Genomic DNA, 26,075 nt, shown 5'->3' on the forward strand with positions numbered 1-26,075 from the left:
AGCCCTTTCCTATGCCATCGTCGCCATAAGACCTATCTGTGTTCGTGCTTCGTAAAGCAATTTAAAAAAGAACTTATTGGTTATGCTAAACTATGGAGCGCGTTGAACTCTTTTATCACGATGTTTCTTCTTGTCCTCCCGAAATCTCTTCATTCGTTGACTGAGCTCCTTTCTGAGTTTCCTGTCTATCCTGTACATTTTATTTTTAGGTTTCTCTGCAAATTTATGCCTGCTAAGCGTCCGAATTTTGTTCTGTCTGGTTTTCTCAGTAATACCAATTTCCTGTAGGTGTTTGTTGGTGTGTATTTTCAGGGATGTGGCTAAGTTTAGAAGTATCTTCGTCAGCCTGTTGTTATCCATTCTGCATGGGTGACATAAAAGTTTTATCGCCCTTTTCTAATTGTTTCTTGATTTTTTCTCTGACTCGATACATTTTCTGTGTGTTTTTTCGTAGACATGTCATTTTCGTACTTCGCTCCTAGGACTTAACGTTGTTGAGTTATTCTCTCTTGTTTTTCGATGTTTTCTTGTTCGTGACCTGCCGCCAGTTATCAGGATTTCGGATGCTGAAAGTGCCTCTGGTTTGTTGATTGTATTGTAGTCTCCTAATTTCGTATTTCTTAATAAGGATTTTTATTGTATCTATTGTAGATGCTTTTTGTAAGCTATTTGCATTTTAGCAGTTCTTTCTTTGTCCTCGGGAGCCGGGTTCGACTTCCGGTGCTGCCAGAAATTTAAATATGGTAGGAGGGCTGGTATGTTGTTAAAATAGTACATACGGCTCACCTCCATTGGGGGTTTGCCTGAATACAGCTACTCCACCTCAGCACGAGGACACAATTTTACTTATTTGCTGATTTAAATAATTTATTATCTGAAGTATTAGTCCGCCCCTGTGGCGTAGGGGTTAGCGTAATTAGCTGCCACCTCCGGAGGACCGGGTTCATTTTCCGGCTCTGCCATGTAATTTGAAAAGTGGTACGTGGACTGGCAGGGGATCCTCTCAGCTTCGCGAGGTCGACTGAGTAAAGTGGGTTCGATTCGCCCCTGAGCCTTCCTCGAAGTGGTTTCAGTGGTTTCCCACTTCTTCTCCAGGTAAATGCCGTGATGGTACCTAACTTAAGGCCACAGTTGCTTCCTTCCCTCTTCCCTGCTTATCCCTTCCAATCTTCCCATCCCCCACAAGGTTTCTGTTTGGCATTGCAGGGCGTGGTATTGGTCATCCTGCCTAGTTGTATGCTTGAGGCGGTAGTGCTGGGATCCCTCGCGGAGTCCGAGGGTAAAGCCAACCCTGGAGGAGTAAACAGATTACATTTAAAAAAAAGTATTGCCTGCTATTGGGGGGCGTGATTAGCTTAGTGGCTTAGCTGCTGGCTTCCCATCCGGAAGCCTGAGGTTCAAATCCCGGTGAATCCTGGGTCGAGATTTTAATCTCAAAAGTCACGTGACATCATAAAGGGCATCCGGTCTTAAACCCCGGGCTAAAACCAGAAAAAGAGCCTGGGTGGCTCCAGTGACCCCAGAAATTATAGAAAAGCTGAAGAAATTTGTACTTCCTACTATTATTATTGTTATTCATAAATAGGCCCTACATGCGTAAACAATTCATACGTACTCATTAGACTGGTATGCCTTTCAATGTTTCGCACAGGAATGCCAATAAATCCAGCGACGAGATGATGGCATATTTGAGCCCCTTCAAATGCATTGAGCTGAGATCGAACCCACCAACTTGGACTCAGGAGGCTAGCCCTCTCATATAGGAGCCACTCAGCCCAGAGTATGGTTTCCTAGTTGTGCTTCCTCTCAAAAGAGTAATAATAATAATAATAATGTTATTTGTTTTACGTCCCACTAACTACTCTTTTACGGTTTTCGGAGACGCCGAGGTGCCGGAATTTAGTCCCGCAGGAGTTCTTTTACGTGCCAGTAAATCTATCGACACGAGGCTGACGTATTTGAGCACCTTCAAATACCACCGGACTGCGCCAGGATCGAACCTGCCAAGTTGGGGCCAGAAGGCCAGCGCCTTAAGCATCTGAGCCACTCAGCCCGGCTCTCAAAAGAGTAATCACCACCCTCTCAGCCCAGCACTCTTTGATTCTGTTTTTATTGTTAGCTTTTATAATGAGCTGTCGGCTGCGCGGTCTGAGAGAAGCATGCCTTCCTCTTACCAGGAGGCTGCGGGCTTGATTCCCTGCCAGGTCAGGGATTTTAGCCTGGACGTGGGGGTTGGTTCGAAGTGCACTCAGCCTACATGATTACAACTCAGGAGCTATCTGACGGTGAGATCGCGGCCCGCTCTAGACAGCCAAGAATAACGGCCGAGATGATCCCGTAAGCTGCAGGCCTTGAGCTGAGTAGTGGTCGTTTGTTAGGCCATGTCCTATCGCAGCTGTAGCGCCATTGAGTTTGTCTGTTTTTTAAAATCAGTTTATATATAAATACCGTTGTGACAAATGGGAGCGAAGTTCATGAGATGAACTGTACCGAAACTTGACGACGATCTCAGAAGAAATAAGACTCCAAAGAGCAGGATTTGCTGGACATGGAGAGAATGACTAGAAGAGTATGGGAGACAACGAGTAGGACGAGAGGAAAGACAGAAACTATCGAACTCCGGAAGGACTGGACTGAAATGGGAATCAAGGTGGAAGGGACAGAGAACTGGATAAATAAATGTACACCAACCAATAAGCCACACTTCAGAGAAAAGTACAAGAAGAGGATAGAGAGGCACTAATGTGTGACACAAGAGAAAAGGATACTGAAAATATCAGTTGAACAACGGGAGAGAAGTAGAGAGAGGTTGAAGAGGTAGTGGGAGGCGAAGAAGAAAACCCAAACCATGGCAAAGCTGCCCGTGGTCCTAGAGAGGCCATAATGGAAGAAGTAGAAGAAGAAGAAGAAGAAGAAGAAGAAGAAGAAGAAGAAGAAGAAGAAGAAGAAATACCGTTCTGATCGCATAAGAAGTGTTGTCAGATAACACATTAACACAGGGCATTATTTACAGCAATAAAGTCCAATATTATTCCCGGGCCGCCAGTGAACCAAATTCCTGGAAACACCAGTGGTGCCAAGTCATTAAAGAGAAAGAACGGCGGTACTTTACTTGTAGAGCTGGCCGAAACGAAAGAGAGTACACATGTATGCTGAGCAGTTTCCGCGTTGTTCGTCTCGCAGCGAGCCCATCGAACAAGGCTGGTAACTTGATTTACGCCACTCTTAGCCGCTAAAACACGTGAATAAGAGAAAAGCAATTATAACGTAGGCAGTAGACTGCAAGCCAACTTGAACGTGGACTGTTGTTCTAGTCGTGTGCCTTTTTTTCTTCCTCTTAACTACTTCCACTATGCCTCTAAAGCCACTTGTCAAGAAATGTTATTCTTTCTAGTTAGCATTCCAGGGTAAAGTGGTTGTATTTTAGCGTCCACAGTTTAAATGGAACCCAGGAGTGGGGGGTTTAGCTAATGGAGTTTTATAATAAGCGAGGACTGTTTTGTGCACATCGTCTCTCTCAAGTGCCCCGGCGAACCAGGACAACACACCACACTACTACAATCTGAGGAGGCCACACTCGAGTGACAGACCCGCTTCTTTATACTAGTGACCATTTGCAACAACAGAGTCATACCTTATCTATGTACAGTGCTGGAACAATGAATAGTTACTGGTTGGTGTTTTTCTTCGGATGAAATTTTATGTTGACATAAATGTGTCTTATGGCTGCGGATCATCTGAAAATTTGCGTTACGGAAGTTAGCGTCACAAAATGTGTGACGGAAGTGTAACCTGGCCAAACAATGTAACCTAGCAACCGTGCAGGCTGTGATGTAAGGTATGGATGGATGGCCCAGACATTGTTACATAGCAACCGTACTGGCTGCAATGTAGGTTATGGATGGATGGCCAGACAATGTTACCTAGCAACCCTGCAGGCTGTGATGTAGGGATGGATGGCCAGAGATTGTTACCTAGCAACCGTTCAGGCTGTGGTGTAAGGTATGGATAGATGGCCAGAGATTGTTACCTAGCAACCGTGTAGGCAGTGATGTAAGGTATGGATTGCCAGACATTACCTAGCAACCGTGTAGGCTATGTCTTGTGACTGGTGGCGATCTGAAATTAGCAGCCGTTGATGAGTGGCCATGACCGAGAGGCATATTTTTGATTATTTGATTTTCGCAAAGGGAAAAGTGATTTCTTTTTTATAGTGGCCGGTGCTTTGAACAAAATATATTGTGTATCTCTCTTACGGCATGGTTTATTATGCCGGCCTCTTATTCTATGGGTAGCAAACCTGCTTCTTACCCAGATGCCCCGAATTAGATTCCCGACCTGGTCAGGGAATTTTACCCGGAGCTGGGTGTTCGATGTCCACTCAGCATATAACTGAAGAGCTATTTGACGGTGAGATTGGGGCCGCAGTCTAGAAAACCAAGAGTGATGTGGTGATTGTAGTTTTAAGAGAAAGTACAAATACGTAGCCATCCGTAGAAAACCAAGAAAAAACTGATGAGAAGATTATACTCTAAAGGTAAAGGCTTCCACTATCCGTAACCTCGGCACTTGGTGGGATAGAGTGGTTAGCTCTAAGTTCTCCCAGGAATTAACCTGATGTTCATTTTAGGTGTAAGCAGAATGAACCTCAGGGCCATGTGAACCCCTGGAAATGGAAATCTAGTTTCTTTTTTTCGACTTCCTGACGGCGAATTGAACCCACTTCATTCCAAGATTATTATTATTATTATTATTATTATTATTATTATTATTATTATTATTATTATTATTATTATTATTATTATCGTTATGAAGTAATAAACAAGCAATCCAAGTGTCCTCTTACTACGTGTTGAAGGGCACCTTCTTATAAAAACACTTTGTCTACTTTTGTTCGCTCCAAATGAAATGAACGAAGAACTCTTGTCAGTTCTCTGATTAATGTAATTTTATAACTCATGGACTTTTGCAAGAAAATACGCGCCACTTACTGAAGAATATGATATGCTCGATCACTAATATCTGGCTGGGTGAAGGGCTATTGTCAGTCGCTATTTGAGCTGCAGGCTGTCTGTTCTGTTGGCTTGTTGAAATTTAACTCGTCCCATACCAGCGGAGACTACTCTGCCTAATTAAAGCCGGAGAAGAGAGGAAAGATTTCATTTAATTTCATTAGCGTTTCTCCGTGACTCAACCTACCTCCCGCACTGGCTACGGTAGACACACACTTAACAGTGTATCATGTGACTCAACTCACTCGCTGTGGTACAGACACACACACTTAATAGAATATCACGAGAGACAACTCGCTCGCTATAGTAGACACACACTTAACAGTGTATCATCTGGCTCAACTCACTCGGTATGGTAGACACACACTTAACAGCGCATCGCCTGACTCAATTCCCTCGCTATGGTAGACACACACTTAACAGTGTATCATTTGGCTCTACTCCCTCGTTATGGTGGGCACATACTTAACAGTGTATCATCTGGCTCAACTCCCTCGGTATGGTAGACACACACTTAACAGTGTATCATCTGGCTCTACTCCCTCGCTATGGTAGACACATACTTAACAGTGTATCGTCTGACTCAACTCACTCGCTATGGTAGACACACACTTAACAGTGTATCATCTGGCTCAACTCACTCGCTATGGTAGACACACACTTCACAGTGTATCATCTGGCTCAACTCCCTCGTTATGGTAGACCCTAACTTCACAGCGTGTCGCCTGACTCAACTCCCTCGCTATGGTAGACACACAATTAACAGCGTATCGCCTGACTCAGCTCACTCGCTATGGTAGACCCTAACTTAACAGCGCATCGCCTGACTCAACTCACTCACTATGGTAGACACACACTTAAGTGTATCATGTGAATCAACTCTGTAGCTATGGTATGAATATGACAAACAGATTGCAGTAGATGTAGGATGATGTAGTACGTGGAAATAAAAATGTTAACAGAGGATGGGGTGGGATGGAGTGCTGCATCAGACCAGTCTATGGACTGATGACCCAAACAACAACAGGTCGGAAATACGACCATTATTTCGCACATAATAGATAAGTGGTTGGTGGTTGTTGGCTTACGATTGACTGGCAATCAATACATGGAGATTTTAAAATTAGGTTATAATCGTGGGAAACGAATTAATTAATGTTGCAGACGGCCAGAAATTCAGAAAAGCTCAGATGGACGGGTACAGTGGTCTTGCACAGAAAATTCGTGAGGTGTTAAAACTGTTACGGGATCCATAATCATGACAATGGTGAAAAATATGTGAAACGCCAGGGAGTCCTAGCCTGCTGTAAATGTAAAGCGGTGAGTGATTTACGGCCTGATAACATTATAAATCGAACACTCGGTGAAGATAAACTTAAATGTGCACATGCATTACATTTTGTGACGAGAAAACCTTTACTTTATAAAAACTAGACGACACTTTCTTCCACCACTATTAAAATCTTGTGAAGAATTTCAAGACGTCGTGCTGAGTCAATCTTTTACTACGATAAGAGATAAAGAATTTGGCTTAGTTAATGCCAGTATGAAACCATTTTGATGTATACTTGTAGTTTTTACCAGTACTTACAATAAATTCTCGGGTTTCGAATTTCTGGGTCTTGTACATCTGTATGTGTAAAACTGTTATCTTACTCAATATAAACCTTATAGACTATTTCATGTTAGTTGATGACTGGCACAGAGGTATTGTCCTGTAATCTCCGGCGCAAAGGCAAGGCACGTTTCCAGGTAACTGGCGCAAAACTCTTATCCCGGTTGTATGAACTTCACCATGTTCGTGCAAAGAGTGTGATATGACTCGTACAAACATTTTTCTGATTTTGGAACATTAGGTGACCCGATTCCCACATTTGATTTGTGCTGTTACCTGGTGTAGACATCAGAAAATGTAACAAAAAGTGGTTTCAAATTTCTTTTTGGAAAAAATTAAGTGATCATAAATATGTCTTGCATATCTCTCGGTCATAGTCATCCATCAACGGTTGCTAATTTCGGATGATCACCAGCCATGAGACATACGTTGCACGGTTGCTAGGTAACATTGTCTGGCCATCCATTCATACCTTACTGTACATCACAGCCTGCAGGGTTGCTACGTAACATTGTCTGGCCATCCGTCCATACTTTCCGTCGCAGTCTGAATGGTTGCTAGGTAACATTGTCTGGCCATCTGTCCATATTTTACATCACAGCCTGCAGGGTTGCTAGGTAACATTGTCTGGCAATCCGTCCATAATTTACATCGCAGTCTGAATGGTTGCTAGGTAACATTGTCTGGCCATTCATCCATACTTTACATCACAGCCTGCAGGGTTGTTACGTAACATTGACTGGCCATCCGTCCATACTTTACATCGCAGCCTGAACGGTTGCTAGGTAACATTGTGTGACCATCCGTCCATACCTTACCACGGTTACTAGGTAACACTGTCTGACCATCCATCCATACTTTACATCACAATCTGAACGGTTGCTAGGTAACATTGTCTGGCTATCCATCCATACCTTACATCAAAATCTGAACGGTTGCTAGGTAACATTGTCTGGCCATTCAACTATACTTTACATCACAGCCTGAACGGTTGCTAGGTAACATTGTCTGGCAATCCGTCCATACTTTACATCACAGCCTGCAGGGTTGCTACGTAACATTGTCTGGCTATCCGTCCATACTTTACATCGCAGTCTGAATGATTGCTAAGTAACATTGTCTGGCCATCTATCCATACTTTACATCACAGCCTGGACGGTTGCTACGTAACATTGTCTGGCCATCCGTCCATACTTTACATCGCAGCCTGCAGGGTTGCTAGGTAACATTGCCTGGCCATCCATCCATACTTTACATCACAGCCTGCAGGGTTGTTACGTAACATTGTCTGGCCATCCGTCCATACTTTACATCGCAGCCTGAACACATTTTGTTACATACAATATTTCTGTTACACAAAATTTCTAATGACCCCCTGGTCTAAGATATATTTATGTCTGTAGGTTGGTGGATGTGGCTGTCTACATATGCGTAGTGTAGTGACTTCGAGGAGCGCGCAATTTTGGGAAGTTAGGTGCTTGTCTACACCAGAAAGATGAATGCAAACGATTCTAAGCTATTTGCGTTATCAGAAAAATATTCTCTAGTGCTGCAGGTAGGCCTGTAAATTGAGCACATTTTAAGCTGCAGTTTGGGTAAATAAATAGGATTTATGTAATGGTGAAACACAGGAATCAACATTCTTCACCTCGCCATTATTATTCGTCTCCAGAATTATTTTATTATTTTATGATGTACCTTTCCAATATACAAGTGTAGATGTATTTATCGTTTGGCTTTAAGTTTGTTACACAGCCCTAATTCGACCTGAAGTTGTAGTTAGAGCTCTGTTCAGTGTAAATTAGTTGTACTTCTGTATAGTATATATTGAATGTACATATACACATTCTATGTCGCGATTATGAGTGCGCAAGCGTTTGGTTACTGCAAAGTATAGAAGTCAAAATTGTGTCACTTAGGCTCGCTGACAACCATTTCTTTCACGGTTACAGCATTTTAAAAAGTTGAGATAAAACGTATTTTATTCCTTGACCTCCCATCACCACAATCACATATTTGCATTGTATGTCCCGTTTCTCTACGGGGTCAACTATTAAGTGAGATGAACCTTCGTAGCTAGTTTTTACGACCGCATGCCCTACGTGACGTCAACGTCCTCAGAGATTTTTTTTTTTTTTTTTTTGCTAGGGGCTTTACGTCGCGCCGACACAGATAGGTCTTATGGCGACGATGGGATAGGAAAGGTCTAGGAGTTGGAAGGAAGCGGCCGTGGCCTTAATTAAGGTGCAGCCCCAGCATTTGCCTGGTGTGAAAATGGGAAACCACGGAAAACCATTTTCAGGGCTGCCGATAGTGGGATTCGAACCTACTATCTCCCGGATGCAAGCTCACAGCCGCGCGCCTCTACGCGCACCTCAGAGATTTAATGAAATGGATGACGTGATAAATAATAGGAAGGGAGAGTGTGAAACCCGGTGCTAGCACTTAGCCTACTCCTGTTGAAAAGCACCAAGGGGGGTCTGCTCAAGGCTTAACGTCCCTGTCCGACGGATGAATCCCCATCAACAACGTCATATCTCCTCACTCCATACGAGCACTGCGGAGGGGTTTGGAATTGAATCCAGGCTGTTGGCACACAATCTAGTGATTATAAATTGTATACCACTCCTCTCCTATCCTGCCGGCCAACGTTCTGACGATGAAATTTCTTCGACCAACGGGACTCGAACCGACTAACCACGGTGTCAGACATTATAGACTTCACGCTATAACGACGAGCCAACGGCCGTAGCCGTGTTGAAACATCGGATCCCGTGAGATCTCGGAAGTTAAGCAACATTGGGCGTGGTCAGGAGCTGGATGGGTTGCCACGCGCTGTTGGTGGGAGGTAAGGGAATGGAGGAGCGGAAAGGAACTGGCCACCCTACCGCACGTAAACTCCGGCTCAGGGACACCTCTGCGGAGGTTCGGACCTGTCTTCGGGCAGAATAACCCTTACCTTACCTATAACGACGACGGCTACCAGGCGGGCTCAGCACAAAACCATTCTTCGTTCCTCCCAAAAAATTATTAAATAATTTGACCAGGAAAGGGGTAAAACAATCGCCACCACCTCCACCTCCTCCTCCTAAGATAATAGGTAATGATTCTTTCAATCAGTCAAAAGTATCTTTTATATAATTCGGAAAAAAAGTTTACCATCTTGAACTAAAAAAACTGTAGTATTTTAGACATGGCGGTGCGTTCTGAAAGCCCTAAACGATAAACGGAGCGTTCATAGACCTAATTAATAAGACAGGAATAGAATACTGTCCAATAGTTGAATGTCTTTGCGCATATCCTGAGCTGTTCCACTCTAACATCTTTAATTGGCCGTGCAGCACGACTAGCCGGTCGTACAAGCAGACTGCGGTTCATATCTGGGCACACATCTTGCAGATGTGCGACAACTGTTTCTTGTCTCGTGGGGATTTATCGCCCTGTCTTTTTATTTATGTCGCCACGGGATACCTTATTGGAACATCATTCTGTCATGTTCTTCTTCATTCTCTACCACAAAAGACTGTTACATTGGGGCGAAACTTCTAGTGCTGCTTTTAAAATTGATTTATCCACGTCATTAACAGACATTATTAATTGAAGGAAGCATGAAACCGAAAATAAATCTCATCTCTACGCACATGCATACATACATACATGCATCTATATTAATGACTGCGTTCGGCTCCGTGGCTACATTGTTAGCGCGCTGGTCTTTGGTCCAGAGGGATCTCGATTTCGATTCCCGGCCGGGTCGGGGATTTTAATCTTCACTGGTTAATTCCGATGGGTCAGGGGCTGCGTTTGTGTACCGTATTCATCATTAGCATTCTTCATAAAAAGGCTCGAGCTTCCGTGGCTCAGGTAGCAGCGCGCCGGCCTCTCACCACTGGATTCCGTGGTTCAAAACCCGGTCACTACATGTGAGATTTGTGCTGGACAAAGCGGAGGCGAGACAGGTTTTTCTCTGGGTACTCCGGTTTTCCCTGTCATAATTCATACCAGCAAAAATCTTCTGGATCTTTTCATTTCATCTGTTATTCATTAATCATTGCCCCAGAGGAGTGCGACAGGCTTCGGCAGCCGGCACGATTCCTATCCTCGCCGCTAGATGGGCGTTTCATTCATTCCATTCCTGACCCGGTGGAATATCTGGAAACAGGCTGTGGATTTTCATTTATAAAAGGGCCCCATCCTCACAGACACGCAGGTCGCCTATACGGCGTCAACTCGAAAGACCTGCACCAGGCCTCATCGCAGGTCACACGCTATTACATTAGCTGTAGATTGGTATGTCCTTCAGTGCTCAGTCTGCAACCCTCTGTGAATTTACTTAACGCCTCCACAACTCTGTGACCCCTTAGTTCCACAACGACCGTGGTCTTAATTACGATACAGCCTGGGAGAGGTGTGAAAAATCGGAAACAATGGAAAACAGCCTTCAGGGCTGCCAACGGTGGGGTTCGTATCCACTATCTTCGGAATGCAAGCTGACAACTACGGGACCCAAACCGCGTAGCCAACTGGCTTGGAAACAATACATGCAGCATGATATTTACACTGACTGACAGAGCAAATGCAACACCAAGAAGGAGTGGTCAGAACTTTATGCCAATTGCAGGGTAGACTGACGTCACTGAGGTATGCTCATGATGTGAAATGCGCCGCTGTGCTGCGCACGTAGCGAACGATAAATGGGACACGGCGTTGGCGAATGGCCCACTTCGTACCGTGATTTCTCAGCCGACAGTTATTGTAGGACGTGTTGTCGTGTGCCACAGGACACGTGTATAGCTAAGAATGCCAGGCCGCCGTCAACGGAGGCATTTCCAGCAGACAGACGACTTTACGAGGGGTATGGTGATCAGGCTGAGAAGGGCAGGTTGGTCGCTTCGTCAAATCGCAGCCGATACCCATAGGGATGTGTCCACGGTGCAGCGCCTGTGGCGACGATGGTTGGCGCAGGGACATGTGGCACGTGCGAGGGGTCCAGGCGCAGCCCGAGTGACGTCAGCACGCGAGGATCGGCGCTGCGGCCGGTGGCACTCCCGTACCTTCAGGGGCTGCCCAATGCTCTGTTTCAGCAGGATAATGCCCGCCCACACACTGCTCGCATCTCCCAACAGGCTCTACGAGGTGTACAGCTGCTTGCGTGGCCAGCGTACTCTCCGGATCTCTTACCAATCGAACACGTGTGGGATCTCATTGGACGCCGTCTGCAAACTCTGCCCCAGCCTCGTACGGACGACCAACTGTGGGAAATGGTTGACAGAGAATGGAGAACCATCCCTCAGGACACCATCCGCACTCTTATTGACTCTGTACCTCGACGTGTTTCTGCGTGCATCGCCGCTCGCGGTGGTCCTACATCCTACTGAGTCGATGCCGTGCGCATTGTGTAACCTGCATATCGGTTTGAAATAAACATCAATTATTCGTCCGTGCCGTCTCTGTTTTTTTCCCAACTTTCATCCCTTTCGAACCACTTCTTCTTGGTGTTGCATTTGCTCTGTCAGTCAGTGTATTATTATTGCCGTTAAGACAGTGGTTGAACTTGAGTGTTATATGATTATTCAGTTTCGTCTTTTTTTTTTTTTTCCTTTTCTCTTCCCAAAATCTTTTCATTCTTTGACTGCGTTCTTGTTTCCTCTGTTCAGTCCATGCCTTCCCTGTTTTCTTACTCTCTTTTACTTCACATTTTGCACTCATAATTTTATTTTTGAGTATGTTTCTTTCATTTATCATTGCCTTGTCGATACCTCCTTGTTGTAGACCATCTTCTATTTCTTTCAGCCAGTTCTTTTTGATTATTGAGCTATTAGCTACATCAAAAATTCACTTTGTGAGTCTGCTGCTGACCATTCTATGCACGTGCCCATAGAACATTAGTAGGCGTTTATTTATTTATTTTTTTATTTATTTATTTATTTATTTATTTATTTATTTATTTACCCAGCCCGTGGTGTGTGGGTATCGTGCCTACCTCTTACTCGGAGGCCCTGGGTTCGATTCCCAGCCAGGTCAGGAAATTTTACTTCAATCTGAGGGCTAGATCGAGGTCCATTCAGCTTACGTGATTGCAATTGACGAGCTATTTGACGGTGAGATAGTGACCGCGGTCAGGAAAGCCAAGAATAACGGCCGTGAGGATTCGTCGTTCCGAGCACTCGACACCTCGTAATCTAGTAAGCCATGGCCCTCGGGGCTGTTTCGCCATAAGGTTTTTATTTATTTATTTATTTATTTATTTATTTATTTATTTATTTATTTATTTATTTATTTATTTATTTATTTATTTATTTATTTATTTATAAGCTGCGATGTTAGGGATGTTGCCGTCTTTTCGAATCACATCCTTTATTACTGGTTGGACGAAATAAATGGATGGGTACGGACTACACCCGAAAGAGTCCATTTTTTCCCAACTGTATGCGAACAACTGAATTTTAAACAGGCAAACTGTGCGTGAGCGACTGAATTGTAAACAGGTCAGTTGTGCGCGAGCGACTGAATTGTAAACAGCCCAACTGTGCGTGAGCGACTGAATTGTAAACAACCCAACTGTGCGTGAGCGACTGAATTGTAAACAGCCCAACTGTGCGTGAGCGACTGAATTGTAAACAGCCCAACTGTGCGTGAGCGACTGAATTGTAAACAACCCAACTGTGCGTGAGCGACTGAATTGTAAAGAACCCAACTGTGCGTGAGCGACTGAATTGTAAACAGCCCAACTGTGCGTGAGCGACTGAATTGTAAACAACCCAACTGTGCGTGAGCGACTGAATTGTAAACAACCCAACTGTGCGTGAGCGACTGAATTGTAAACAACCCAACTGCGCGTGAGTGACTGAACCGTAAACAGGTCAGCTGTGCGAGCAGGTGCATCACAAATACAAATGCTTGCGAGTCTTTTTCCTGTAACTTATGTAACAGAAGTGTGGCATCATTAGTAGTAATTCTAGTAATTTGTTTCGAGAATAGTTGTGCCTATAGGGATGGTAGCCCTGTTAATGACTGTCAGTTGTTCCCGGTGTATACCATGGTGTGCCGTCTATACAGTAACTTTTATAGATTCTGAATCTGCGTTTCCTCGAGAAATGTTGGCTTCTGACACTGTCACTGGAGAAAGGCTGTGTATGTTCATTTTTCATATCAGTACGCAACCCCCTAACGCTCATATACCCGGTCCACGATGTTTCGGACCATCCTGTATAGCAACGAATTGCAAGCTACTTCAAATGTTTAGCCATTTCTAGCTATTTTGGCAATCAATTTTAGCTACTTTTCGTCATGTGTTGGCAACATTGGTTGGAGAGCAAAGCTGGAGCGATACGTAAACTGGCAAGTGGTTAGTGCAGTATGAAGCAGCTGCTAGATTCCAGACTTGATTACGGACACTTGTAAGATAGATGTGTATTGACGGAATTCCTGTCCACTGCGAGCTGTTCTCATTTGCTCTCCATGTTCACAGCCTGGCCTACAATGCCGTTGACAAATTACTCTACAAAGCGGTATACATTTTTTATCCGCACCACACTGCTGCTACTGCTCGCGCGACCATCAGTGTCCACGTGGCTCACTGGAACTGGGACGTCCCACTAAAAGGTCCTCCAAAAGTAATGTTTACGTATAAAAATGGGCAGAGTACTCAGCCGAGAACATGGGTTCAATTCGCTGTCAAAATGTCGAGAAACAATGAATTTTGAATCTATAGATCTCTGTTTTGGATGTCTTCTTCTGTGATTCCTATTAATTTCAGGCCGTTCTTTTTATTTATTTCGCTGACCCATTTTATAGTGTCTGTTCTCCCCTTACTCATGTTTCTATAGAATTCAGCTATTTCTTTTGTAAGTCTGTGAAGTCTCAAAATTATTATAAGATATTATCATTATTGCAACCCGATTCCCAGGTGCATGTTAACGCGCTATATCTATGGAGCCAACTCCCTGTGGGTGGGGCGGTAGAATAACATCCGCGGTATCACCTGCCTGTCGTAAGGGGTGACTAAAAGGGGGCGTGGATTGGTGATCACGGGGTCTTCAGCTGATTCCTGCCATTGCTTCCACTTACTTCTGCCAGGCTACTCACTTTTATCTATCTTATCGGACGTCCCTTTGACAACTCTTGTTCTTTTCCGACTCCGACGGTCTAAATAGAAGTCTGTAGAAGGCTGGACAAAAGTATTGCAGACGAACAGTATGAACTGATACGAACTATAGATGAGAGATACATTGAAAGAGGAAGATAAATTCATGCTGTTTCCATTGACGTGGAGAAAGTGTTTGACAGAGTACAGTGGAATAAATTAATGGACATTCTAAAGAAGAATGGAGTTGACTGAAGGGAAAGAAGGCTGATTAAGAATGTATACCTACAATAGATATAGTAAGAGTGCAGATTGGAAATGAGATGAGAGGGGAAAGCACAATTGGAAGGGGAGTAAGGCAAGGCTGTTGTCTCTCCCCAGTACTGTTCAACATGTATTTGTAACATATTATCCAGAAATGCATGGAAGGAAAAAGATGAGTGCAGGTTGATGGTAGGAGGATAAAATGTATTCCGTTTGCTGATAATATGGTGATTTGAGGTGTGGATTTGAAGGAGGATGGAGGGGGTTAAAATGGGTAGAGAAAGTGAGAAATGAGGTGGTGCTGAGAAGAGTGGTAGAAGAGAGAGAGAGAGAGAGAGAGAGAGAGAGAGAGAGAGAGAGAGAGAGAGAGAGAGAGAGATATTAAAGGTAATCAGCAAGAGAAAACACAATTGGCTTGGGCATAGGATGAGAAGATATTTTTACTGATGGATACTATGAAGGGAACGGTGAAATGGAAGAAGAATTAGAGGACGTAGAAGATACCAGATTGTTGATAGTATAAGAATAGATGCCAATTATGAGGAAACGAAGAGGGTAGAAGGTGACAGAATTGCATGGATAGCTGCCATGTGAAGACCTGCCCTAGGGCTGAACGCTAATATTGACTGTATCAGAGCATGCGACGGCTAGGGAGTCTTCCATTTTCACGTTTTTCGCCACCCTTTAGCGTGTGCTTAAAACTTCCGTGCCTCCAGATATGTTCAATCAAATAGTCCCTTCCGTGAATTATTTTATTCTATAAGCATGGCTTCCCTTCAGTCTACCTCAGCGTTTCTGCATTTGTAATCTCATCCACTCAAGACACTTTCAGTATCCTCTTGTAGGGCATGATTTCAAATGCATCAGTCCAGGCCAGGCCAAACGGGTTTCACTTGCATACAGCAGGACACTCATCATATACAGGGTGGTCGGAAACAGCGTGAGCGTTACAGGATTGTCATGTTATCAGCTGCGAATTCATGGGTTTTGCGCGGCACTGCACGTAACTCAAGACCGACTTGAGAACCATGCTGAGAAATCAGCATCAAACACACCGTGCGTTACAGCCGGTGTAACCATAGTGTACTTGCTTTGGCGTTATCCTGTCAGCTCGGAGGTCCGTGTTCAAACCCCCTCCCCAGACTTTTATTCTCCGACTGGTGCTCTCATGCCCCTGTAAGCCACGTGCAGATTTAACAGCACCGCCTCGCAAGGCCCGCTTGAATTCGCCCGCAAAGTGATCTGATTGGCTAACTTCAGCAGCTAATAAACAGCAACGGTGGGAGATATGGAATTATTTCTTTCAAATCGTTCATCAGTATGACCAACCCTATAACATTCATATACCCAGCTGGCGTTGTTTCTGACCACCCTGTATATCTCACCAGGCGTTTCCTGAGGTTTATACTGATGTTATTGGATTAGTTTTTTTCATGCTGAACGCTGTCGATTTACCGACACATAAAAAAACTCCTGTGAGATAAAATTCCAGCTTCTGGGCATCTCTGAAATCCGTAACAGCAGTTAGCGGCAAGTGATACCAATAACGTTATTGTAAGTAAAATATTGAGTTGAAGACCTTAATGTCAAGAGTCAAGGTCACCACGGCGAGGTTAGACACGCGGAACTCGCTGCACCAGGTTCGCACGATGTGACGTCACTGCTAACGATGTGGGTGAGTAAACACGAGGCTATTCAACTATTCTTCCAAGAGGAGGGAGTCAGTGTCCGAACATATCGGAGGAGATTTGTCGCGAGAAAATGAACAGGAATTTAAGGAATAGAATGGGTGTTCGTCGTTTTCTTGTTGCTTTGTTATAGACATCGTGATCAACTGCCCTATGTACTCTGTGTGTGATTGTTGTAGCTAGCAGTGTTCACAAAACAATCGCTTCGAAATGTCCTTGTTGATGTTTCCGCTGAATCAATAAGAATAATATTAATATTAAAGCAGGCATTAGTAAATACAAAATTCAAAATAAAGTTTCTTGTAGAAATCTCAAAACCTTTTGAGCTTTAGACAAAATTATGATCATTCTTCAGCTGTGCTTCAGAGAAAGTGAACAGAGAATAGAAATATCAAACTGATAAAAAATGATACTCAGGAAGTCAGATTTGGATACAAAAACTCCGACATTAAATTGAACTGTTCAGCGTTTGTAGGTGATTTAGCTATTCTGCTTGACAAATCAGATGCTGCAGCGGAACAAATCAACCGTCTGAAAGAGACAGCAGAAAAAGCAGACCTAAAATTTTATTTGACAAGACGGAATTTTTGGCAATTTATTTTACACTAAAGATGCTCTGAAATATCTTTACACGAAATACGGAAAAATGCCTGTGAGAAGATATTCAGCCTAATGTTCTTGAACCGGGCGAGTTGGCCGTGCGGTTAGGAGCGCGCACCTGTGAGTTCGCATCCGGGAGATGGTGTGTTCGAACCCCACTGTCGGCAGCCCTGAAAATGGTTTTCCGAGGTTTCCCATTTTCACACCAGGCAAATGCTGGGGATGTACCTTAATTAAGGCCACGGCCGCTACCTTCCCAATCTCCCACCCTTCCGTCGCCGAAAACCTTCGAAGTGTTAGTGCAACGTAAAGCAACTAGCAAAACAAGTCTTTCATAAAGAATGTAACAAACAAGAAACTACTTTATCCTTTGCGAAAATCAAAGGATTGTAAATATATCTCTCGGTCATGGTCGTCCGTCAACGTCTACTAACTCCATACGACGATCCCCAGCCATAAGACATAGCCTGCACGGTTGCTAGGAAACATTGTCTGGCCATCCATTCATACTTTACATCATACCCTGCACGGTTGCTAGGAAACATTGTCTGGCCATCCATTCATACTTTACATCATACCCTGCACGGTTGCTAGGTTACACTTGTGTCATCATTACATACCGTCATAATACCGGAGTGCGTGTATGGAGCTGAATATGTGGTCTTAAAACAAAACAGGAAGAAATTGTTAATTACAAAAGAAGGAAAGGAAATTTCTAAGAAAAAATACTTCATCAAAAGAAAAATGAAAACTATGGAGGAAAAGGAACAGTAAAGAATTTTATTAGCAGTAGCAGAAAAAGGGTGCATGCATTTTATGGCCTTTTGGTCCGGATAAATCCTGAGAGAAGGCGTACTTTACCGCTGTAAAATTCATCCCCCTCCCGCCCGTCGATTGAACCAGGATCGAATCCGTCTAATTGTGGTCAGAAGGCTCGCGTGTTACCGACCGTGTGTCAGCCCGGCTATTATTATTATTAATATTATTATTATTTATTATTTATTATTATTATTTATTATTATTGTTGTTGTTGTTGTTGTTGTTCCGGGGTATCTGTGGAACGCAGAGGTGAAAGAAGGTGCGGGCTTGAATGGGTCTAACTACAATGTCAAGAATTGAATTAAAACTTTAACAAAGGTTATATTTCTTTAATTATAAAAAAAAAAACTTAACACATTTCCACAAGGAAAAAATAACAATCAGGTACAATGCCAGTCTTGAAACCAGATTAGGAAAAATCCAAGATTCAGACCCTTAACAATTTGGGCTTTATGCCCCTAGTTTTATAAGTTTACAAATGGGAAAATAATCATATAATTAAGGGCAGAAATCACTTAATTCAAAGAGCACTTGCTCCTAAAATTATAATATCTAGCCTTCCAGAGGCAATCTTTACAATTAAAAAACTTGAAAGGAGCTAACAGGCTCTCCGTTTCTTTCAGCCTCCTCGAGGAAACCTCAAAAATCTTACACTCTCTGGCCTTCCATGGCCCAACTTACAATTTGAAACAGGGGTATCTCGTACCCAACCTATAGGGCCTTTGCGGAAAAGAACAGTTTAAGTAAATGGCTCGAAACACAAACTGAATGGAGGCGTACTGCGCTCCAAGATTATGAACTCTTAAAAAACCTAAAGGGCTCTAGGCCGTTGAAACAGGGGCTATTCCCATCGTATAGAAATTACATTAACACATTACAGTAGGAAAAACAGTTAGAGGAAAACGTAGTCACCCCAAACCAAGATGAAGAGGAGCTCGAGAGGGTACTTCACTCTCTATCCCCAGTTTACAGTTAAAGATTTTATGTTTTCACATTTGCCGGAAGAACGTTACTTTTTAGAAAAGTTGTTATATACTAAAGAGTCGGACCTTTCCCTCAGGTTAAACTGCGGAGGTAGAAAGAAAGAATAAAGTTATGTGGCCATTACCTTGTAGGTGTTCTAGCTGTCGACGAAAGGAGGTCGCCCGCTTCCTGCTGAGCACACACACACACACACACACACACACACTCTCAGATAAACGTCAATCAGTTGGCCAAGAAACGTGAAAAGCCGCAGTTTATAAACCCTCTGGGAAGGATCGAGATCATTCAATATTAATCAGGACACACCCTCTTAATTTTATTGGTTAAATTCAAAAGTAACACTCAAAATCGAACAAGAAGACTGTGATAGGTAGAAAATTAATTACAGAAATTAGTGATTGGCTAGATTCAAAACTGGCGGAAAGAAAAAGGAAATATTGCCAACCCAAAAATAAATGAACATCAATCAGTTACAAAAACCTAGTAATACAAAACTTCTTTAAATTATAAGTTCGTTCACATCGTACCAGGGTGCATGATCATAGTTTTTAGTGGTGTCATCTATGAAAGAATGTCCAAACTTCTTGATGAATGTCAAACAAAACAAGCAGAAATTCACTCAGTTTAGGAAACTGCACAATAACAAAATTACATCATATTTCTGTGGTGACATCTTCTGAGTAAAGTTCTAAGTTGGTGTAGTCTCAGTTTCACAGTTTGACCAATAAAGGAATCCATTTAGGCGCTGATTTTGAATTCGCGGCGTTGGGCTGTACCTCCCGGTACAATTATTATTATTATTATTATTATTATTATTATTATTATTATTATTATTATTATTATTATTATTATTATTATCATTCAACTGAGCGAGTAGCTGTGTGGATTGGGTCACGTAGTTGGATTCGAACCCCATTGTTGGCAGTCCTGAAAATGGTTCTCTGTGTTTTAAACAATTTCACACGGGGCAAATGATGGGGCTGTGCCTTGATTAAGGCCACGGTCGCTTTCTTCTCATTCCTAATCCATCCCATCGTCGCCATAAGAAGGGCGAAGTCGGTTCGACGTAAAGCAAATTGTACACACACACACACACACACACACACACACACACACACACACACACACACGAAAAATCTATTAATGCTGAGTGTTGTTTCGTCCCCCCAACTATTGTTGGTCTAGTGGGGGAAACTAAATGCCGGAATTTAGCACCGAGTGGGGGCTCGTGAACTTCCTGATAAATCTACGGACTGAGGTTTCTGAAATTTAATCTATTTTAACCACCAAGAGTTTGCGCCAGGATTCGATTGCAGAATATTTTGAGTACAGAATACATTGCAAAGCTAAACTCGTGTCCTCTTCCTGAGGTGGTGCAGCTCTTTTCACGCACACATCCAATGAAGCTGCAGGTACCATTTTAGCCACATACAGCCTTCCTGCCATTCTTACATGTCTGGCAGTACTGAGAATCGAACCCGGCCCCCCGAGGACGGCAGCTAATAGTGCTAACTGTTACGCTATGGAGGCAGACGTTGTGGAACTATTTTCATTAAGAAGAGAGAGAGAGAGAGAGAGAGAGAGAGAGAGAGAGAGAGAGAGAGAGAGAGAGAGAGAGAGAAAATCACTCCACTGACAGCTTGCAACATACCGCTTAGTCGAGCAGCTCGTTTTCTTCACCTCCCCCCCCCCCCCCCTTCCCAACAAGCCTAGCCAGCTCAAAGTTTGCAGCATTTTCGGAACACTACTGTTTTTTTCTCTCCTTTAGAAAAGTACAGCTAACACTTTGCCAGTCGTTAGAAACTCAGCCACGTTCTGCAACAGACAATAATAAAAGATGCGAACGTCAACCATACTGGGGGAATGGGCTATGAGGTGCGCCAATATTTACACGCAGAGATTTGAAGAAGGCTGCCCGCTGTGGGGCTTGAGCGGCATCCCTTCACTAGTAACTATGTGCGGTTGAAACTTAACGTGCCAAAGTCAATATAGCATTATCGAGCAAGAATCAATGTACCGGCTAACTTTATCACAACCCCATTACTATTCAGTTACTCTGACTGATGGGAGAGCTGTGTTCTCGGCTAGAATTTCGAGTGTATTTTGAACACACCAAGGGAAGTACGACGTAACATTTGCCAGATCTCATAACTTACCGCCGGGTTGAATGGATCATAGACAGAGCACTGATTTTCTGGACCCAAGTCGGCGTAGATATTCCTAGCTACACCAGCCAATAATAATAATAATAATAATAATAATAATAATAATAATAATAATAATAATAATAATAATAATAGACAGGGAGATTTATATAATAATGCACTCGCATTCTTAGCCCGGTTCAGTTCTTTGGTATCTGAAGTTCTTGAAATACGTGAGCCTCATGTCGGTAGACTTAGCTGACCTTAAACGAACTCCACCAACTAAGCGTCCCCAGAAACAGTGAATAGTGGTTAGTTGCTCTTAAGACCAGTAAATATTATTATTATTATTATTATTATTATTATTATTATTATTATTATTATTATTATTATTATTATTATTATTTATTACGGTATATTTCAATTTTCTTTAAGACTTCATTCGACTCATTTCCACTGCATTTATTTATTTATTTATTTATTTATTTATTTATTTATTTATTTATTTATTTATTTATTTATTCATGGTGTGGGTTACTGTAGTCACGTCCTAGTAAGTGGTGCTGAGAGTCGGGATACCAGTTGCTATGGAATGGGAGTGGGCATCTCGGACATATTCTGAGTCATGGCACTCCTTGTGCTCAGGCGGCTAGGACTATACAATCCATCGGTAGTCCCTAACCCGTTAGAGGAGTGATCCTCACTTGGACTATGTGCAAGTAGGGTAGCATCCTGCTCCATGAATTTGCCGAGCTCAGAACATTTTTAAGCAAGCTTCGGACCTGTGGGAGTAACGGAGTCCCACTCCCCTTCGACAGGCGAGTGACTCCTTGGAAACAACTTGGCGAACGAAATGGAATTCGATGGTGCTTATGGAAGAAAGTAGAACTGGCTGAGTCAGCAAAGAGGATGCATCCGTATGTTCTAGGAGTAAATGATACTCGGGTAAGGGAAGATATCGAGGGAGAGGTAGCAGATTATAAAGTGTACTTGACAGGTGTTACAAAGGGAAGGACAGAGTATGGGGTAGGGCTGTTCATCAGGAATACTATTCCACGCAACATAGTTTCTGTCAGGCACGTAAATGAGCGAATGATGTGGGTAGATTTGGCAATTGGAGGAATTAGGACGAGAATCGTCTCAGCGTATTCACCATGTGAGGGCGCAGATGAGGATGAACTTGACAAGTTTTATGAAGCATTGAGTGACGTCGTAGTCAGGGTTAACAGCAAGGATAGGATAGTGCTAATGGGCGATTTCAATGCGAGAGTTGGAAATATAACTGAAGGATACGAAAGGGTGATTAGTAAATGTGGGGAAGGTATGGAAGCTAATGGGAAATAGAAGCGTTTGCTGGACTTCTGTGCTAGTATGGGTTTAGCAGTTACGAATACATTCAAGCATAAGGCTATTTACCGCTCCACATGGGAGGCTAGGGTTACCAGATCCATAATATACTATATCTTAACCGTCTTCGAATTCAGGAAATCTATTAGGAATGTACGAGTTTTCCGGGGATTTTTCGATGATACAGACCACTATCTGATCTGTAGTGAACTAAGTATCTCTAGGCCTAGGAAAGAGAAAGTGAAATCTGTCTGCAAACGAGTAAGGGAAGAAACTCTCCAGGACGAGGAAGTTAGACGGAAGTACATGGATATGATTAGTGAGAAGTTCCGAACAGTAGACAGTAAGCAGGATCAATGTATAGAAAGAGAATGGGTGGCATACAGGGATGCTGTAGTAGAAACGGCAAGGGAATGTCTAGGAACAACTGTGTGTAAAGAAGGGAAAAAGCTAACTTCTTGGTGGAATGATGAAGTGAGAGCAGCTTGTAAACGTAAAAAGGAGGCTTATCAGAAATGGCTGCAAACAAGTGCTGATGCAGACAGGGAATCGTACGTAGCTGAAAGAAACAGAGCGAAACAAATATTTGTCGAATCCAAAAAGAAGTCGTGGGAAGATTTTGGAAAAAACCTGTAAAGGCTAGGTCAAGCAGAAGGGAGACCTTTCTGAACAGGAATGAAGAATCTTAGGAAGGTAGTGAAAGACGAAATAAACAGTGTTTTGGGTTATTGAGGTGAACTCATAATAGATCCCAGGGAATCACTGGACTGGTGGAGAGAATATTTTGAAAAATCTTCTCAACGTAAAAGAAAATTTTCCTGCTGGTATCACGAACAACCGAGCTCCTGGAGAGGAGGAAAATGATGTTGGTGAAATTACGCTTGAGGAAGTGGAAAGGATGGTAAATAAACTCCATTGTCATAAAGCAGCAGGAATAGATGAAATTAGGCCTGAAATGGTGAAGTATAGTGGGAAGGCAGGGATGAAATGGCTTCATAGAGTAGTAAAATTAGCATAGAGTGTTGGTAAGGTACCTTCAGATTGGACAAAAGCAGTAATTGCACCTATCTATAAGCAAGGGAACAGGAAGGATTGCAACAACTATCGAGGTATCTCATTGATTAGTATACCAGGCAAAATATTCACTGGCATCTTGGAAGGGAGGGTGCGATCAGTGGTTGAGAGGAAGCTGGATGTAAACCAGTGTGGTTTTAGACCAGAGAGAGGTTGTCAGGATCAGATTTTCAGTATGCGCCAGGTAATTGAAAAATGCTACAAGAGGAATAGGCAGTTGTGTTTATGTTTCGTAGATCTAGAGAAAGCATATGTCAGGGTACAGAGGGAAGAATGTTCGCTATACTGGGGGACTATGGAATTAAAGGTAGATTATTAAAATCAATCAAAGGCATTTATGTTGACAATTGGGCTTCAGTGAGAATTGGTGGTAGAATGAGTTCTTGGTTCAGGGTACTTACAGGGGTTAGACAAGGCTGTAATCTTTCACCTTTGCTGTTCGTAGTTTACATGGATCATCTGCTGAAAGGTATAAAGTGGCAGGGAGGGATTCAGTTAGATGGAAATGTAGTAAGTGGTCTGGCCTATGCTGATGACTTGGTCTTTATGGCAGATTGTGCCGGAAGCTTGCAGTCTAATATCTCGGAACTTGAAAATAGTGCAATGAGTATGGTATGAAAATGAGCCTTTCGAAGACTAAATTGATGTCAGTAGGCAAGAAATCTAAGAGAAATGAATGTCAGATTGGTGATACAAAGCTGGAAAAGGTAGATAATTTAAAGTATTTAGGTTTTGTGTTCTCCCAGGATTGTAATATAGTAAGTGAGATTGAATCAAGGTGTAGTAAATCTAATGCAATAAGCTCGCAGATGCGATCAACAGTATTCTGTAAGAAGGAAGTCAGCTCTCAGACGAAACTATCTTTACATCGGTCTGTTTTCAGAAAAAACTTTGCTTTACAGGAGCGAAAGCTGGATGGACTCAGGATAACAGACATGAATGTAGCGAGAATGATGGCGGGTACGAACAGTTGGCAACAATGGCAGGGGGCACTCGGAATGAGGAGATAAAGGCTAAGTTATGAAGTCGATGGATGTAGTTGTACGAATAAACCGGCTTCGGTGGTGGGGTTATGTAAGGCGAATGGAGGAGGATAGGTTATCTATGAGAATAATGGACTCTGGTATGGAGGGAGGGAGAAGTAGAGGGAGACCGAGAGGACGATGGTTAGACTGTTTCTATAGAACTAAATATGGCCACAGCACTAGTTGGAAATAGAGGATTGTGGCGACGTTTACCAAATTCTCAGAGGCTTGCAGACTGAACGCTGAAAGGCATAACGGTCTATAATAATGATGTATTTATTTATTTATTTATTTATTTATTTATTTATTTATTTAATCTTCTTTTCGAGACTGGCGTACTGTGGACTGCGGGAAACAATTGCTTTGCTGGTTAATTTTTCCTTATGTTCCTAGTATTTCTTCAGTCTTTCACTGATACTGCTCATCGTTTCCTCCGACCAGGTCTTCCCATATCAAAGTTCGCAACATTTTCTTGTCGGAAATTATCCAGAACAAATCGTGCTACTTTCCTTTAGATTTTTTCCAGTTCTCGACTCAAGTAATCCTAGTGAGGGTCCCATACACTGGAACCATACTATAATTGGGGTCTCGTCAGTGATTTATACATCCTTACTACAACACCTAAATACCCTCAAACCATACGAAGAGACTTGTAACCTTTATATACAGCCTCCTTAATGTGTTTACCTCAATGAGATCTTTCCTTATATTAACAGCTGGGTACTTAACAATGATCCCCGTCAGGTAATTTCACTCTATCAAGACAGTAATTAAAATTGAGAGGACTTTTCCACTTGGTTAATGTTACAACCTGACTTAACGCACCATTTAGGTTCGTAACCCTAGGGATGCCCTTTCTGGTCACGTCTTACGTCAGGCAGAGGATACTGTGGATGTATTCTACTGTCGCCATCCACAGAAGTGATTCCGAATTTCTCTTTGATTTCCTTCACCTCCTGACATTAAAAAGTTAGGAGAGAAGAAAGACTTGTGTGAGTTCTCCCCTTTTTCTGGGTAGTTGCTGCCTTATGTTATTGATGTGAATGCGCGATATCATCCAGCTTCACCTTATGTGAAGAGGAGTGTATTGGGTCAAGTCTCCAAATCACAAGAATTAAATAGACGTGGTTAGAATACCCAACCCGACAGGAATCTAACCTAGGACCCTCTGAAGCAAAGACCTCGATGCGAACGGAGATGATTAGTACTCTATTGTCACGAGGTTATGCGACTGTCAGGCCCCGATATTTTCTGGTGGAATAAGTGAGTCAGGCAGATGACCTTCCACTCGACGTGAGGATGCGTGCTCTTCGCCCGGTGTCTCTGGAAGACAAAACTATTTAGAACGTTCCTATTCCAGGCGCATCCCGAAGATACTAAAACTTCAGCACTAGAGAAAGGACTTTCAGGCACTAGT

Source organism: Anabrus simplex, chromosome 4 (assembly GCF_040414725.1).
Source record: "Anabrus simplex isolate iqAnaSimp1 chromosome 4, ASM4041472v1, whole genome shotgun sequence".
Taxonomy (NCBI): Eukaryota; Metazoa; Arthropoda; class Insecta; order Orthoptera; family Tettigoniidae; genus Anabrus; species Anabrus simplex.